At 42.1% G+C, this 19,214-nt stretch overlaps 1 long non-coding RNA gene across 1 annotated transcript in view; it reads right to left on the reverse strand.

The window, feature by feature from the left end:
• Positions 1–19,214, reverse strand: part of LOC109309964 — a 127,426-nt gene that overhangs the window by 9,528 nt on the left and 98,684 nt on the right. Inside the window, exon 2 of the long non-coding RNA XR_002101100.1 lies at positions 2,919–2,975. This is a non-coding gene — a long non-coding RNA (uncharacterized LOC109309964). The remainder of the gene's footprint in view (positions 1–2,918; positions 2,976–19,214) is intronic.

A 19,214-nucleotide genomic window follows, 5' to 3' on the forward strand; every position in this document is an offset into this window, starting at 1 on the left:
CTGTACTGAAAAAAAGGATCAGGCTCCTTACCACCACCCCCTCCCCCCCGCTGGGACTTCTAGCTCTCCATGCACTGTCTCTGCTACTTTTCTGCCACCTGAGACCACCTGGGAATGGGCTGGGCTTGCCTCTGGGGCATGAGGGCAGCTGGGTGTGTTGGTGGCTAGAGAAAACAGCAGAGATGGTGCATGGGGCACTGGAATCCCATCAAGCCCAAGGGAAGCCCACAAGCAACACTCTCCCTACGTGTTCCAGCACCCAATGCACCATCTCTGCCACCTCCTCTAGCTGCCAGCACAACACAACTGCCCTCCTGTTACCTCCTTGTGCTGCCCCAGGGGCAATCTGGGTGTGCTGACAGCCAGAGAAGGTGGTGGGGATGGTGCATGGGGTGCTGGAAACTGAGGTGGGCTTGAGGATGGATGTATCACTGCAATGTGTTAGGTAGAAAATTAAAATATATCGGAATGTGTTTTAGTTTGCTATGTAACAAAGTCATTTATATCGCAATATGCTGCTGCACGTCTAATGTGTGACAATTAAACTGCTATAAAAGGACAATTAAACTTCTAAAAAGGGAAATTTTGTCATGTGTACAAGTACCCAGAGAACCTGATTCAAAGTGAGCTAGAACCAGTAACTGTACCAACAGATAGTGGTAGACAATGGACAAGTTGCTCAAACAAAGCCTGTTGAATATTAAGATATTGCCTACACCCATCACCTGCTTTGGACACCTGAGATTGACATCAACTGCATGAGATATACCACATGCAAAGTCTGACCCATGGGCCAGAGTGGGCCAGTTGTGGACTCTATTTCCAAGCAGACTCTGAGGAAGCAGCTCCTTTTGGCTGCCACTATGGAACCCAGACCCACTGCTCAGGCACCCCAGCCTGTCCTCCCCAAACCCACCACAGAGGTCAGGACCCATGCAAGCAGGTGGCTGGGATTGGGCATGGAAAGGAGTAAGACAGGCAGGTGGAATTGGGGAGACACCAGGATTTATGCTCCTGACAGAGCATAGCCAGGGGACAGCCATGGTTTGCTGCCCACACACCTTTGCAATGAGCGTGGATTCCATTGGCAGGAGCATGCAGGGAGTGGAGTGCGGCTCTTCCCTGGCTCTGGCCCCACACTGTCATCACCACAAGATCCTGGTCCCAGCCCTGGAGCAGTTCCCCACACAGCTGCATGCCCTGCCCACATCACTATCCATTGGTCTTCATGGAGACCCTGTAAGTGCGGGACTCTACCAGCACAGAACTGTGACAGCATGGGGCCAGCGCTGGAGCAGAGCTGCTGAGAAATGGACTCCACCATTTTGTCCACCTCTGAGCTATACCATAGGTGTTCACCACCTGGCATAAAGCCACTGACTTAGTGCATTTTTATGTATCAATATTCAAAACTCGGTACCCTATTCATGATCATTTAATTTTCATGTGCAAGAGCCAATACTGTAGTGTTTATACTACATTTTTAAGTACAGATAATAGGAACGTGCACTCACATGTCATGGCATACTTTTTGTGTTTTAAAATGGTCTCATTTATTTTATTTTAACATCACAAACAAATCCTTTCAGCTGCTGATTATACACATGCCATGACTCTACTCCACCTAATGCTGCCAAGCCAGCTTCGGTATTTAGTTAATAATTACTTTACATCCACTAGATGACACTACAACAGGCAGTGAATGCTTCCCCACTACAATAGGGGGAAAAGAGTTCATTAGGTTCCAAAACCAAGTAAGTATTCAGAATTTTCCAGTTATTTAGTGTTTTAAGTAGCTGTTGTTTCAAACCACTTTTATGCTCTAAATATATGTGTATAGTCTATGTATGACAGTGTAACATTTGCTTTACTTATTTGAAATTGTTATAATAGCTATTTTCTTCTTTTGTCAATGCATCCTCATTTACCCCCATAACAAGATATCAGAAAGTAAGCTCTAGGCTCCTGCTTAAACGAATTGCTTCACCAGGTCTAAAAAAAAGTTAAAGTCAATACTATCCTCTGTGACAAGAAAAGTGAAAGGAACTTTAAAGTTACGTTCTTTTTTTTAATAGTACTCTTATTTACCACCAGGGTTCAAATGACCTGTTTGTGAATCTAATTTCAGTACTTTTCTTAATATAACATTATGTCAAAGCTAAGAGGACTTCAGTTTAAAGTAAGAACATGTCTTATCAGTGATACCATATTTCTTATTCCAGATAGAGGCCACTAGTTCATTCAATCTATACATTAGCTGATCATTCAGAGAAAGACATTACATCAGTGTTCCTAAACAATTATTCAACTGGTCAGTTTGAATCTTAATGACTAAGATTTGATTATCATTATACTAATTCAGATAATGACATGTATTGTTAGTAGCCATGAAGTTATACTAACTCTTTTTGAAAATGTAACCACAGTGTTATCTGGACTTCTTGAATCATTGACTCCTCAATAGGTCCACTGCACACTGGGCAGCTAGTTCTCATTTGTCTTAAATAGTGTCCTAAAAATACGGAGAAATGACTAGAGAGCAATGGGATACATAACAGGTGACACTTTGTAACAGTACATCCACAATATTCACAGATAAGATGAATGGGAAATTGGTTCGCAAGAAGGATCCATCCACACCACTTTACATGCATAGGCACTGTCATATTTAACTCAAATGTAAACCTTATACAAATGTTATATTGCCATAAGGTTTATAGCATAAGTCTTGGTCATAGTCTTATTGATAATGCACCATAAACAGTCACTAGAGTAAGTTAATTGTCGTTAGCTACCAGGGAAGGGTCATTACATTTAGTTAGCTATCATTTTAACAAAAGTCATAACTTGAGTTCTTTTATGGAGTGAACTGCATGACAGACAAAATACACACTGCTTTACATCTGAAAATCCCTTACCTTTCAATATGAGGTGCTATGCATTCAGGTGGCAAGTGATAGACAAGATACGAGCACCTGTAACAGAATGAAATATAGTTTTCACTAAAGTTGAAAACAAGGAAGTTAGTTGATTTTTAAATGAAAATAAAAGTAGATTTCATGGGCTCTTAGATGTTTGCGTAAAAGAAATCTGGCAATATTCTAGGCAAAGCAAATTCGTTCTAACCCAATTTACAGGGTAATTAAAACTGAAATCTGGTTATAACATTAATGAAACAGCTTTGGCCAAGGTTCCATATTACTTGTAGGGGAAGCTTCAAAACCACTCTGAGTTGTCCTTGTCCATCATCTTCTCTCATACTTAAATTGTGTCTTTGGAGTAGATACTATGCAAACACTAGTGAAAAGATGGTATCTTTCACAAGCAGACCCTGGTCGTTAGGAGATATCACAACACAAACTAAAAAATTAAAAAGATTAAGACTCAACCGTAAAACTCTCATTAACTTTAAATGGAGCGAACTTGTACCAATAAAGAATGTGTTTGAAAAGACTTCTCACCAGTCTGGCTTGATGCATTTGCCTTTACAAATCTCAAATAAAAAAAATTACCTTGAAATGTGTCCCTAATTTTTCATCCAATGCAACATTATTTAAGTTCACAGGGCTACAATGTGTTTCAGGATATTAACCAGAGCAAGACAGAATACTATGAAATTAGTTGTTTGTGCTGATCTGTTTCCATCTGTCTTTGATTTGTTACTGCAGTAAGCCAGAGCATCCTGAAATGCTAATTAATATGTTGTGTATAGTTTTCAGATCATTATGCAAGAAAGGTCATTCCTCTCTAGTTCAAATATGTGTAGTATGTCAACATTTGATTCTAGGGCTCTGAATTAACGTGAAAAACTTCCACTATTTCAGGCCATTAATGATTTTTGTGTTATATAACCTCTCCAGTAGTAGTAAACAATTTACATTCCTGCAGTTTAAATTAATAAATAGCTCTGGGTTTCTTGTATCCGGCAAGTAAATGCGTGAAGACCTTCTGTATCCATTGGGACATTTTGACTGATCTGTGTATTAAACCCATTTTATTGAGGTGAATGGTTTCATGAGGCTTTTATGACAACAACATGGGTTGGTAGAATACAGATACGTATTCTCTAGAGATTCTTGTTCTTCTCGTTGATTAAACAAGTAGGAAGTTACAGGGAAATGCTGATGCATAATCCAAGTGTTTAAATGCCAACATTATGAAATCAGCAGATGCCCTGTAGCCAGCCTATTCTGTCACAAACTGTAATCTTGTCAGAACTTGCAAAGCAAGACAGAATATGTTCAGTATTTGGAGAAAATGGGCTTCTCGAAAGAAAGTCCAAAGGTACAGGAAGTCATACTTGTGACTCAGTAGGCAAGCCTGATCATCAAGTCATGGCCCTACCACTGTATTAGAGGTCCAGTAGCTCTTTCAGTGCTGGAACACTTTATTTAAAACTATCTCCCTGCTTATACATGCTTTAAATACACACGAAAACCCTGGGGTGTCTATATTGCCATGAAATAGCTACCATCAAATGAATCCCAGTCCATATACATTAGCTGGAAGTATCATAATGAGGTAGAGTAGCTAGTTACCTTAGAGTACTGCTGAGCATACACCCAGTGCCACTCCTGGGCTTGCTCGAGTGTGTTTATTGGCACATGCAGGGATTCTCTTGGTTAACCACATTACCTCATTTTTGGGATGTCATGACAGTGGAGCAAGAGCATGACTCATGGTAGTGTGCCCAAGCATGGCATGGGCGTGGTTTAGAGATGCCTTAACTGCCCTATTGATTATAATGGGAGATTAGGGACTTGGGGCAGATCCAAAAAGCTATATGTAAGCTTAATATGAACTATTTTTACTAATGTAGACACCACTTGAAGTTTAATTTGGACAGATGTTTTACACTTCTCTGGCGTCTATTCACAAACTCCAAGCCTCGCCCCCAGACTACTTAATAAACATACACAAAACACAATATTTGGAACAGAAACCAGGGCCTATGACTCACTTCTCTGAGAAGAACTTTAATTACTGGGCTGGAGAGCCACGTTCCCCGCTCTCTGACCATGTGCCTCATGGGTGACTGGTGCCTCTAGAGTCTGGGGGGGCACCAGATCGCTGATGGGGGGGAGTCCCCCAGTGGTGGAATTGAAAGTACACTTCCACCAGCATGTCCGGTTTTGCAGCTGGTGCTTCCAGCCCAAGAGCAGTGGTGGCAGCAGCAGCAGCAAGGCAGATTTTCCCTCCCTTCCTGCTTCCTGACTCCCTGCAACCCACACTGACCCCATGCACCTGGTTTCAGACCTCACCCAGAAACTCCCTGTCCCCCTGAACCCCTCCACCCTGCCTCTCCTTGAGTTGTGGGGCCTGGTATAGCCTTGATATGGGCACGCAGGAGCAGCATGGCTTGCTGAAACCCCAAGAGCAGGCAAGCAGGAAGAAGCCCCCATTGGAACCTCCACCACTCTTGGACTGATTGAGGTGGCAGGGCAGTGAATCAGGGTTAAAGGAACCAATGCGAGGTAGCGGAGTTATTGAAGGGGCAGGGAAACAATCTGGGGGAAGTGATTCAAGAATCAGGGAGGTGGCATAGGGGCAGCATCTTGGCAGCTCCCCACCCACTTGCTCCCCTGCTTCTTCTTTCCTCTTGCCCCTCCAATCCTGCCCCCTGCATCCTGACTTTCCTACTCCCCATTCACCCATCCTCCCCCTTCTCTTGCCCTCCCCATCCTCACCTACCTGTTGCCTAGCAGTTCCCAGCTGTCAGTCTAGGTCTGTAGATCCTAGGTAACAGGTAGACCACCTGGGAGCAGTGTTTGATGAATACCTAGAATTTAACTTAACTTGAGCTAGGTAGCACAGCCCAAAGATAACCCTTACCTGAAATGGTTCAATTTTAAAATAGCTACAAGGCACTTAGCACATGTTAATGAGTCATAATGTGTGATCATTCAAATTTTAAGTACTCTTCACAAGGTCTAATTGTAATATGTAATCTCACCCATAGAGTATCCAGGAGGGCGTGTAACCTGGGTCTCTCACTTCCTGAGAGAGTGCTCTAATCCATATAGGAATTTTTGCATGTGCTCCCAAAGCAGTGCCAGGTGCTTTTAATTAGTGAGCCATGCTAATTAAAAGCACCTGCACATCATGTGCATCAGCAGCGCAGCACACCTCCATGCTGAGAAAATGGTAGTAGTGCACTTTGAACTTAAGCAGACCAAACATGTTTTAGTTCAAAATGCACCCCTGCCATTTTCTCAGCATGGAGGCGCACTGTGCCACTGATACACGTGATACATGAGGCTGCCAGAGCACATCAATTTATGTGGCGCAGCAGACTCGATTAATTGAGACTGTTCCAATGCACTTGATTTCCAGCACATTCAAGCAGGCTCCCTGCATGCATGTAAGTGCCCTATTGTATGACAGCGCTCACTTCTATCTCCAGTCCTATAACTGCATTAAAAAAGTTAAAAAAAAAACCCAAAGAAACTCAAAACGCTTTCCAATTTAAAATAAACAACTAGGTGTTTAGCACCAACAAAGGGTTCAGAGTTCTGAATTCTGCTTTAACATAGGTATCCCTCTGTAGCCTGGTGCTCCCAAGATGCCACAGGCTCTTCTTTTTTGTGTTGGCGGGCTTGTATAGCTCTCCATGACTTGTATAGGGAAGGCCCTTAAGTGCCTAAAATAGGGTTGTAGATTCTAGTCCAGGAGTCAGGCTCCTAAAAATTAAGAGTTGTGATGCTACTTGTTACAAGACCCATTTCCCTTTGTGAATCTACCCAAAGTTTGTACCACAAAGCTCAAAAGGTAGTTGACACTGCGGCTTGGAGCAAAGGATATTCATATGATATCAATGTGTATAGAGCTGTCCTGTGGCTGTGTCCAAGGGCAAGTTAGCCCATTGTAGCTATCACCAGCACAGATTTAAAACAGTCTCCAGGCCTGTCAAGGGCTACAATGAGTCAAGGAAATTCAAGTTTTTCCTTTACAAGTCATCTTCACTCAGCAGAAGGTGGCAGTTGTGCATATTTGGTTTCAGATCCAAAAACAACCTTCAGAAATGCACATTCATAAGTAAAGAAAAAACAGGGGGAAAATTTAGAAATCCGTGGTAGACGAGTGATCGCATTCAGAAGAAACTCCCTCTGTATTGGCCTGTCAATTGCTATCAGGCCTGTGTTAATCACTTTGAACATTTTCAGGTTTTACTGCAATACCACAGATAACACAACCCCCAACCTCTATCATCAACTTTGAGCTAAACCACAGCCTAAAAGAGGAAATGTACATTACAGAATCACAAATGAATATTTGTTATTCAGCCTGACACTGATTTGGCAAAAATGCAATTAAAGATAAAAGCTGTTAGTGCAGGCTTGTTTATGCTTACCAATTAAAATTATTTTTGACAATGCTACAGGACTATAATCAGTCTAATGGCTTTTATGGAATTTCAAGCTTTTACAGATTGGTTTAAAATATTAATTATAAGTCTTATTTTAAAATAAAATGCTAGATGTCTATTATGTAGTCAGGTAGAACACTTAAGAAGCCTCATTGAGGCTTGTGATTGTATCTGTTACACACACACACACTGGATCTGTTACACAGCACACAATACTTAGACAATGAATTTTTGAGTAACAAGAAGTGCTGCACAGCTCCCATTAAGAATATTCTACTCAAATAATAATTTTTCTGATAATCCAAAATATTTTGCGACAACTTCCATTTCTTTATTATCTTCTGGGTATTATCTGGCAGGTGACAACTTTCGTTCTAACCCAGTTTTTTTGGCCCTAGGAACAGGGTCCTTCTCTTCTGAACATTTAAGGGGAGAATTGGGAACAGTTGTTCTCTCACTAGGCTTTAGGAGGATCATCTGCCTTCCAAATTTAAAATTTCCAAAGTTTGCTGGAGTCCTGAAACGGATGGAAAGTTATACCCGTAAGTGGCTGGAAGCCTGAAATGCCCCTGTCATCTTCGACAACTAGATATATTTCCCAAAGGACCTTTGCAGAGTTAAGGAGAAAAAATCAGCCTTTCTTTAGTTAGGCCTAAGCCTCCGTGCCATAATTTCTTTAGCAACCAACAAGTATCTTTAAGTCACAGGCAGTCAAAGAATTCAATGCAGGCATTGCCAGCAGGGGAATCTGGTATTTTTATTGAGTGGTGATGCTAATTACCTAGGTTTACCTGCATATGGGAAAATCAGGATTACAATGGGCACTTCAGCATTCCTCTCATGCTTTCACTGTCACTCCACAATATCCTCTATCACCTCTCTGCTGCCAGTAACAACAGTTTGTATAACATGAGAGATGAATATATATGGCAGGGGAAAAGAAGGTATTTTTCTTTCTTAATTTTTACCAGGAGATTGGGTGATAGCCAGCACGGCCAGTAAAAGATGGGCCCATTCAGTGACATGTCCATCAACCCATCCTTAAGCAGCCATGCATCACTGCATCCCTGTGGGAATGCAGCTGTGTCAATACTGCCTATCCTCCTTGCATACCCCCTGAGGGGCCATGTATCCTTCCTAATGTTAAAATCCAAATTACATCATCTTTTACCAGGAAAATCAAGATTGAAGAGGAAAAGTACTTTTGTCCCTACAAACTTCAGAGTAAGAGACCACTGTACTATATAACAACATGCTTCACCTTTGTTGATCGACGTTCCTTCCTCTCAGTCACAGTGACTCATTTCCACAGATTGAGTATCTCTATCTCCTGATGGAGCAGGAAAATCTCTTCACAGAGTCTGCAGTGTGGACCACTGCACTAACATCCATCTCTTGTACACATTATGAAGGTTAGCACCCAGCACCTGGGGCTGCATGGCAGCAAATGCTAAGATCATCTGCTCCCAGTCCTGTGCATCTGAAAAGCAGGGCTGGAAGGGACCTTGGGAGGTCATCTAGTCCAACCCCCTTCTCAAAGAAAGACCGTCTTCAACTAGATCATCCTAGCCAGGAAAATTGTCTAGCCAGATCTTAAAACCTCAGATGATGGAGATTCCACAGCCTCTCTGGGTAACTGTTCCAGTGTTTTACTACCCTCCTAGAGAGAAAGTTTTTCCTAATATCTAGCTTAAACTTCCCTTGCCACATCGCCTTGTTCTGTCATCTGCTGCCACTGAGAACAGTCTTGCTCCATCCTCTTTGTAACCACCCTTCACATAGCTGAAGGCTGTTATGAAATCCCCCCTCAGTCTTCTCTTCTCCAGACTAAATTAACCGAGTTCCCTCAGCCTTTCCTCACAAGACAAGTGCCCCAGCCCCGTAACCATTTTTATTGCCCTCCACTGGACTCTGTCCACGTCCTCTCTGTAGGGGTGGGGGCAAAATAGGACACGGTACTCCAGATGTGGCCTCACCAGTGCTGAATAGAGGGGAATAATCACTTCTGTTAACCTTTCTCACAACAAGGACACAATGTTGACTCATATTCAATTTATTGGCCACAGTGATGCAACACCAGGCCTTCAGATAAGAAGGTAAAAACTTTCCTCCTTCCATCTGGTGCTCTGCGGATGCCCCACCTATTCAGCACTGTCTGAGGCTACTTCTATAGGGTCTATCCTTCCCCAGCCACCCCCTGCTCCCTAGTAACCCCTGCGATGGCTGGCCCCACACTTCCAGCAGTGCTCTCTAATGAAGGAGGACAGGTACCTGTGGATGTGGGGCCAGAGCTGTGCTTTCCAGCCTGGCTCATCCCCTCTGCTTCTCCCATGTTCCCATTGTCACTTGGCAATGCATGAGACTCCAGAGGAGCAGCCTTGGTGACAGAGGCTGCCCTTGCCCCTGCAGATATAGACTGGAGGCAGGGAGGAAGCAGGCAGGGGAAAGAGCAGGGCACAGGAGTATTGGGTCCCACCTCCAAGACCTTTACCTGGAGTTAACTACATGAGTAGTTCTCAACCATTTTAATCTTAAAGTACCTCTCCTTCACTTTTCTGAATTTAGATTGCAGCTCAGTGATTCTAAAATGGGGTTCTTTGAAATTCAGAAAAGTTGGGGTATTGTGAGGCTATAAAGGTTAGGGAGTATAGTGTCTCTTGGAGTACATACACTTGGATAGCACAAGAGAACTCTTATTAGTGAAGAGCCCTTAAAATGCATAGATAATTATAGTGGGTAGGCAATACTAAAACAATTCCCAGTAATTGAGAAAATTACAGGAGGGGAATACATGCACTTAGTCTAGGCATTTAAAAAGAAGGACATTACATATTTCATTTAGGCTACTCAAAAGAAAAAATACCATTCTCTTTGTGATAATTTTAGGTCAAGCCCAATGTAAGTAGAAATAAAAATAAAAAATGGTTCCCAAAGGATTTTCAGAAAGCAGTGAAAGAATTAGGCCACTGCTACCACAACCAGAGATATACTGCCTCTGGTAGACTGTTTTCCTCTATTTTGGTTCTCTTTTGTACCTGAGTAGAGAGGTCAAGTAAAACACCTTTCCTTTCTCAGGCCAAAATACAGAAGGCAGTCTGATCACATGAAATAGGATCAGGCCATCATGGGGAAAACATAAAGAACCTGCACAAAGCATGAGGTCCAGGTGACCTCTTGTAAAGATCAAAACACCCATGTACAGAGCATAATATAGTCTTCAGGTTCAAAAATTCAAGCTCTACAGGTTTTCTGCATGTGCAGAATCCATTTAAGGAATGACAATCGTAAATCAGCTTCCCAGTTTGCATATACCAAGATATTCACCTTGTGGCTCAATCTGAATTTGAAACAGCTGATTTTAAAAAGTTACTTTGTAACTTGCTTCAAATAGTTCACACCATGCAGGTCTGAAGTCAATCTTTACATCACTTTCCATTTTTAGGAGTTCGGTATCAATTGTTTCTGGCAAAATTTTATACACTAGAAAAATCCGTCAAGTGGCTATAGCAACATGACAGCTCAGAGCGTCACTTACTTTTCAGTTTTGCAGATTTCACAGCAGTATTTACATCCCAAAAGATAATAGGAAAGGGAAGAGACATTATGAGAGAATACACCTTCAGTGTTTTTCAACACCTAATTTCACTTCAAGAGTCAAATTGAAATCAATGAAGTGTCAAGGCTAAAAGAAAGGTTTAAAAAATATTTTGACAGATGGATGTTCAAGGACTTTAGTAAGTAGAAAAAACAAAACAAAACACAGCAACTGAAGTGCGTATTCTCTCCTCGACCCCACCTCCTTTATTTATGTTTCTGGAAGCTAAAGTAATTACATTCAATATGTAATCCCATAAGGCTGAATAAGTAATGTTAAGGAACAGTTTCACTATTTATGTCTGGTTGTGGTACAAAGTTTAAAAAAAAGTTTTAGAGCTTTGAAATACACAGCATTGACCAAATACCATTAGTCAATCTAATTGATACATATTCAGGGCTTGGGGTGACTTACATGAATACGTGCTTAGTTAACATATTTTTGAATGTGCTATTTGTGACAGACATTGAAGGGTTGCTTACCTGGCTGAAGGGAGTCCCATGACAAGGCTTGTCTCTTTGGAGACACTGCAGTAGTGCAAAGGAAATTTATCCCAATGGGGACCCTGTACTTGGGGCAAAACTCCTCAAAGGAGTTTTAGTTTTCTGTGCCCCAAGTTATTTAAAGTGCATTATGCTGCCAAATTTCCTACAGTGGCTGGAATTAATATGCAATACACTGCTGAGGTGTGCAAACACCAACACTATTAAAAGGTACAAAAGTACTTAGCCTGCTTTAAAGTGTCATGCACACATGCCTCTTGTTTCATCTACACACAGCCTGTGTGTGTAATTCAAGTGGGGGCTGCACAGCTGCAGAAGCCAGGTCTAGTTCATCCCAGTGCTCAGACAAGGAAGAGTAAGACTTGGGGAAGTAGCCCCAGTTCGGTGGGTGTGTGAGATAAAGGAAGGGTGTGGGCAGCAGGAGCCAAACCCAGTGTGCCCATGTGTTTACCCATGGGAGAAGTGAATCTGCTTTAGGCTGCAGCCTCAGCTGCAGGGCCCACTGTGCAGGGACCGTGCCCCAGGGCAGTGTACATTGTGTGGTGCAAGGACACAGATGTGGGCGCAAGTGCCAGCAGTGTGATTACATCTGGGCCAATGTGGGAGGACCCCAGCCACAAAGGACCCACCATGCAAGAAGCTGGGGATTGTGTGTAAATTCATTGTGCATAAGGATCATTAGTAGTGTTTGTAAATAAGTATTCAATAACTCATGTTGTAAATATAAGTTATTTATTTATTAGTGAGTCAACATCTAATTATTGTTTACTCATCTCCTTTAACCTATATCACACTGGACAGGTTATCAGTTTGAGAACCCAGTAGATACCCAAGTAACTATTTCTGTATCACCAGTGTTCTTTTTATGTACTATATAGAGAGTTATTTTGGTAGCAATTCGTAATTTGTATGCACTTTAGTTATATCTTGTTCTGTATATAATTCAATTGTACATAATGAAATATTCATAAATAATTATATTGGTTGTTGCAAAAGGTTTGTAAGTGTAAAATGGGCTCTCTCTCCTGGAAAGCCCTGTTTTGGCTCCTAGGAGAGCCAAGTGAGGCTTACACTACTGGGCACCCCAGAATTCCAACACTCAGTCGTGGTATGTGGGTAGTGCTGTGCACCAGGGTTACATATGCATGTTGTACAAACCCTGTCATAGATATGCACCAGACATGGGAATGGTCATGGTTGGGGTCTAGAATACTGGAAATCCAAGAGCTGTAGGTAAGGGTAAGAGAAGTGAGTATCAGTCAGAGCCTGAGGTATCACACCCAGGGTCAAAATAGTCAAATGGTGAAGGCCAGGCTGGAGGTCAGAAGCCAGAGAATCCAAAGCACAAAATGGGCTAAGTTGGGGCGAGGTACTGGGGTCCAAGGCAGGGCTGAGGCTGGAGCGAGGCAGAGGTGACCCTGGAGGCAGGGCAGAAACAAGGCTGAGCCAGAGCATTACAGAAGGAAGGTAAAAACAAGATGGGAGGATCCCAAATAACCACGCTATCAACACTGTTACCAGGAAAAGTCCCTAGGGCAAATGGAAGGGTTTTTATAACCCTGCTATCAAGGGCTTCTGCCTTCCATTGGTTCCTCTTGGTCCCATGGTTCCCCACAAGGAACCCCATGGTAGGGCCCAGGCTCAGCTGGGTCTAGTGCTAGATTTACTGCTTGGCAGTACCACAACCAATGAGCTCAAAAGATCCAGGTTTGAGCCCCAGATGTCCTAAGAGACCCATTCATAAAAAAGTCACTGACTTTTTAATTTTAAACACAAATATGCTGTATATGTAAATAAGCACAGTCTCAGGAAGAACAAAACAATGGTGTGGTGTTCTGCAAAGCAATACACCTTATTGAAGAGAATAGGTGAAAATGCTAGACTTTCGCTTGAACTTTATTTCTATATAATAAAATAGCAAAGCTCCTTCCAGTAATAAGGCCAGTTTGGAGATCCTGAACATGTGCCCACAGCTCTTGAGCACCAGTGCCCAATGTAGCCAGTTCAGGTTATAGCACATTGGGAGTAGGGTGAGCAAGAAGTTAAGAACTGGGCTATATCTCAGATATTAGATATCTGAGAAGGTTTGATTTGCCCCCCAGCTGTTACTGAACTATTCAAGGGACCATAAGCTGTTTTAGACCTAGTCTTAAGTTTTTGGCTTTGGAAGATACCTTCTTAAGCCTTGCAGTTTTACAACCTATGTAAAAGTTTCACCCCTCAGGTGAAAGGTGTATTTTATCAACATTAGTCTGGTTTATGGACAGAGAACACAAAGTGATTAGAAACCACAACTACAAACTATTGCAACAAACTGTTCAACATCAAAACCAATACACCAGACACACAGAGCAAGTATTTCTTTAAATTTAGTTCTGCAGCATGTTTTGTATAGTTTGACATTTTGAAGACATACTGACCAAGAAAAAAAATACTAAGATTGCAAAGGAGAAATTTCAGCTAGAACCTGAATTTCAAAAGAAGGCATGGGGCTGTAGGGGATGGAGGGGTGGAAAAGAAACCTACATAAAGTTTCCCAGTTAGTGGCCCTGTACTTTCGGAGTAACAGGAATTCATGTTCTATTTTAAGTTCATCTCGGGCTTCAACGTGAAAAAGCTGTCAGATTCCTCCTTACCACTCTACATATACAAAGTAATAGTTTCAAGCCGCAAGCACTAATGCACATTCAACAGTACTCAGATGCATAACACTTTCAGGATCAACACCTCAGCATTAGCGCATACAAAATTATTTCAAACATTTGCTACTGAGGTTGTAATAGAAACTATATTGTACATAGTGCTTTCAAAAGAAGTGAAAACATTTAACCACTGAGAAAGGACCTACAGCTCTAAGAAGTATGTGAAATGTCCAGTAATGTCACTATTAAGTATTTAAAACTCTAATGCATACAGCAAGATCAGAAAGCTGGCAGAAGTTGTAAAAATAAAAAAATCTCCAGTACTTCAGTTCATGGGTTTCACTGTAATTTGTTATTCAAATAACTGCATACTTTTTTTGAACTATACATATAGTTTTTGTTCAGCTGTTATTATATATGTTTGGTTGCACACTCCCTAAATCAAGTCAATATTACGTTCTTGGTATGTCAGGATCATCTGAATATTTTACTTAAATAAAAACAGAAAAAACACATAGTCATGCTGTGAATCCTGGAGAAGAGCTAATGCAGTGATTTTGGAAGAACTTTATATATTCTGACAAACTGAACAAGCTCCAGGGTGTTCATAAGCCATGAAGATCATTTCAAATCTTGGTTATGTGAACAGGATTTGAAACTAATTCCTCTCCTGCCATAAAAATTTTGGATAATATTAACAGTTCAGGGAGATCAGATGTTTGCATATTAAATTAATTCTGCACTATTTGACAACAGAATAGTAACTTATTCTTACTCTAATGGTGTTTTCCCTACATTCCATATAACATTATCAATCACCATATGCTTATTGGTCAGCTGGGGGTGCCCTGTTAGACTGCAGATCTACAAAGTAAGAATTTCACATCTGCAAAGGTTTGAGAAAAGGGGGGAGTGGGAATCCTCAGAATAGAAATGAATTTGGCAACGTCTTATGAGACAATATTCTTGCAGTAAAGCGATCTTTCTACAGGACTTGTATGTGATTAACTCAACTACAAGACGTTTGTGTGTTCAACATGCCGAGTTCAGGGTATGGCAGGCATTCATTTGTTGAGCTATGAAGTGGCCCAGCACAGAACTACAAAAATATAATATTATAGGGGTGCATGGGCATTCAAGCTCCCTGGCTGGAAAACTATAAAGTCAACTCAAACATGAGCTCTCCAGCCAGGGAGGTGAAAGGGGGTTCATCCTTTGTCTGTCTGTTCCTCACTTCAGAAGTAGGGTCCTGTACAGGCATTGCATACAGTGCTTTGAAAAGAGGGAGTTCCTGTTTGATAGCACTACTATTTTGTATCACTTTTGGCATCTTTGTCATGTTACAAAGAGTATGCTTACTGTATATGTATCAGACACAGCAGCAACGTGTATCAGACACAGGGCAAACAAACTGAAGATTCATGGTGCATATATGAACCTGTGCCAATTGAGCTTCCTAGTGTACACTTTGATTTCCTCTCTGTGGTGCCAGGAACCAGTATGCAGCCAGATTACATGAACTATGCAACAGTTAGGAAAAGGTTATAAAGAGCCTTGCCTTGTCTCAGTTGTAGCCAACCACAAAAATCAAGTGTTGAGGAAGGATAGGAGGCAGCTCCTTTTCCCATTCAGGCTGCCCTGGGAAGTTAAAGGGCCACACAGACTGGAGTACATCTTTGTTGGGGTTCCCGATTCTTCTATTATACAGCAAATTTCAATGGTGATTCTCAGCCTCTGCCACAATTCCCTTCTCTTCCCATGCAGCCACCCACATAAATGGAAAAAGTGAGCTGGAATGCCAGCTAGTAGGATGAGTGCTGTTTGCTTGTCTTAGATGGAAACTACAACGGTGTTTACTTGTTTTAAAATTAAGGAACTTAATATTTGCTGTAACCCTTTTCAGTAGATGGGAATTGTTAGTGTAAGTGCATATATTCGCTTTACTTAGGCTATAAACAAATTTATCCTGGTAAACAGTAAAAACAAGAAAAAACTTGCTTCAAAGTGAAAAGCTAAATTTAGCTGTTTAACCACCCAGTTTCATTCTGACATTTCAGCCAGAAATGCCAGTTCCCTTCTGGGAGGAAAGCAAGCAGTAAACAGGAGGACAGCCAGTGTCCTCCTTGTTTTTATCCTACTGGGATCAGCTGACTGGAAACACCTCAACCATTTCAAGAGTCCCATTCTGTTTCCAGAAATGAAAATATGTAAAGTCTTTGTAAGTACAACAGAGTTTTAGGGAAACCATCAAGTGCATTCCTGAATCTCCAAGACAATTAACCATTTCATGCCTTTGAATCACAAAGGTCCTCCAGTTTATATTCAGAACTGGCAGAAGGCAGGGCAGGATATAGCTTTATGTGCACAGACAACCTTAGGGCCTTGTTACATATTAATTGTAGGCAGCTCCTTGAGCTCTTAACCCCTTTATTGTCCACAGATTAATACGGGAAACTAGTTTTAAGCACACTTTAGGCATTTTTAGGTTATGCTACTCCAGGACAAGCTGCTCTCTGAAATGTGTAACCCAGCTTGTGTTCTATTAATGTGCATTGTCCAGGATGCTGTGTTCCCTCCCCTCACCTTGCCAAGTGAAAAAACTTTCCACCCTTGAACTCTACTGCGCAGGGGGCAGTTCTGACACCAAACCATGCCTCCTCCCATCCACAGGGATGTGACCATCTAACCCCCAGGGGTGCAACCCTGTGCAAACAGCCTGCAGAACATATTCCAGATAGCCAGGTTGCAGGGCATGGATGGGGCCAGAAGTAGGGTCTAGCAGGGAGGGGGGAGACAAGGTAGGGGGCCCATGAGTTGGGGCTTCCTTTCTGGATCAGAGGCTCTCCCAAAATGCCTATCCTCACCACCACCCCAGGAAGCATAACCAGTAACCCCCCACACTCCAATCACAAATCCCAATTCATTAAACCATGAGACCTTCTTTAATTTATTTCCTTTTCCCCCCCTTTTCTTTTAATTTTATCCTTTAGTGGTAGACTTCCTTTAGTTCATCACCCTTCTTCACCCCCATTTCCTTTTCATCTCCCATTTTATCACCCAGCCCCATTCAATTAACTTTCTACCTTGAAGTTTCATGTTCATACCCCCCTCCCAACCCATCTTTCACACCTAGGGCAGCAATAGAAGTTTGTACTGGTTCACCTGCCCTCTAGTTACAGGTCACAGCTGTGCAGAAGAGGAGACAACAAGAGAAGGATTTTAAATGCAGGGCCTTGTTACGCCTTACACCATGAACTGCACAAATGTTGGTTAGTGTTACAGCTAGCTTGAGTCTGGAGCAGTCACACATGCAGGCCAGCAGGGGTCTGGAGGACTGAAAGGTAACCCCTTCACTTTGCATTCTGGACTTTCCCTGCACCTGCCCCTGCCCCTGCCTCTGGGTGTCGCCCTTGCCCCTCAGGGTCCCCCCTGCCTTCTGCCACCCTCTGTCCCCACAGCATTTCTTACTTGTGGCTGTCTGGACTGTCTGCTCCAGTGAAGCAGCAGCAACCATGTAGGCAGGTTAACCCTTCCCTGCCTGCTCTAAGCACAGGCAGCAACAAGTACAGGTTGCTGGGCGGGAGCAGTGACAGGGGATCTGAGATGCTGGGGAGGGGCAGCAATGGGCCAGTGTGGTGGGGGGAGGGTGGGCCTGTGGGCTGTTTACACTTGGCATAGCCTGGAGTGGTTATACCTTGCTGCAACGTGAACTGGGTAATACAATCAGAGATAATCCTGTCCTAGAGTGGTGTAATTTTGAGATGTACAGCAAGTGCTTAAAACCATTTTAGGTGTTAATGTGCCAGCCTTCAAGGTGTTAAGACCTCCAGGAGCCACCGAAAATTACTGTGTAACAAGACCCTTAAGGTGCGAGTGCTCCAAACTCAGGTTAGCACTAACACTGATCAACATTTGATCCACTAAAAGTGCAACTTGTAATGAGGCCCTTAGAGAACAAATTAGGCGTCCCCCTGCACCCTGCATCTGTTTGGCTTCAGACTAACACAACTCTTTATACAGAGCTGGAAAAAACAAAAGAAAATAAATCACAAATTCTTGCCGAGATCAGCATAATGTAGTGGTTTCCTTCTGTTTGATGATTTTCTCCTCCCATTACTCTAGGCTTTCCTCTGTTGGGACAGGTAAGGTACAGCTGCTGTGATGCTAGTGCTTGTTAAATGTAAGTTAGGCAGGACTAGCCTTGGACTCAAATACTATGGTGTATTAAGATCTAAACCAGAAATCATGAGGATGTTTGTACATTTGATGCTAGTTAAAACTACTGGTTTGATTTCTTAGTCCTTTGACTGTACTCCTGAAGGTATTGCACTGCAGTTCTTCACAGGCACTCGATTCAATATGGCACATGAACAACTCATACATTCTGCCAACAGACTCCATTCCCAGTCATCTTGAAACTTATACATAACTTTATAAAAATATCATGCCAGATTTAACATGGTTTGTATTGAAGGTTTTGAAAACTACAAATTCCTTCAATTATGTCTTCAAATTAGCTAATGGTAAAACCATACAATCCTTTGCATTTGATCCAAGGAAAAGCAATGTTATTTTTATAGAAAAATAGATCATGTTTTTTTTCACGCAGGGGGAGAGGGACAGAGCAGAATGCTCTTGTTTGCCTCAGAGCAAAGATGAAAATTATTAAACTCTTAATGACAAGTACAACTGGAAGCAAAGCCTACATAAGGACTTCCCACATACCTTCCCAACAGATACAGGACTGGCTTGAGAATCAAGAGACTCCACTGCTATTGCCAGCTTCACCACTTGCCTGCTGGGTGACCTTGGACAATTCACTCCCTCACACCCTCTGTGCCTCAGTCTCTCCATTTGTTAAAGAGGGATAATGATATGGATCTCCTTTGTAAAGTGTTTTGAGAAGTACTGATCAAAGTAGCATATAACACATAGACATTATTAATATTATCCTGAAAGGTGACAAGATTAGTTACAGTACTAATGTTAGGGTTTTATTTCGTGATTTTTAGAAAAGAAGCAGAGCTGGAAAGGAGGTAAAGTGTTATGAATTACCCGGAATATGATTGCATCTGCAGCTTGTTTTACCTGCCACAGATCAGAAAATA

This window comes from Crocodylus porosus, unplaced genomic scaffold (genome assembly GCF_001723895.1).
Source record: "Crocodylus porosus isolate Cpor-Errol unplaced genomic scaffold, CroPor_comp1, whole genome shotgun sequence".
NCBI classification, from domain to species: domain Eukaryota; kingdom Metazoa; phylum Chordata; order Crocodylia; family Crocodylidae; genus Crocodylus; species Crocodylus porosus.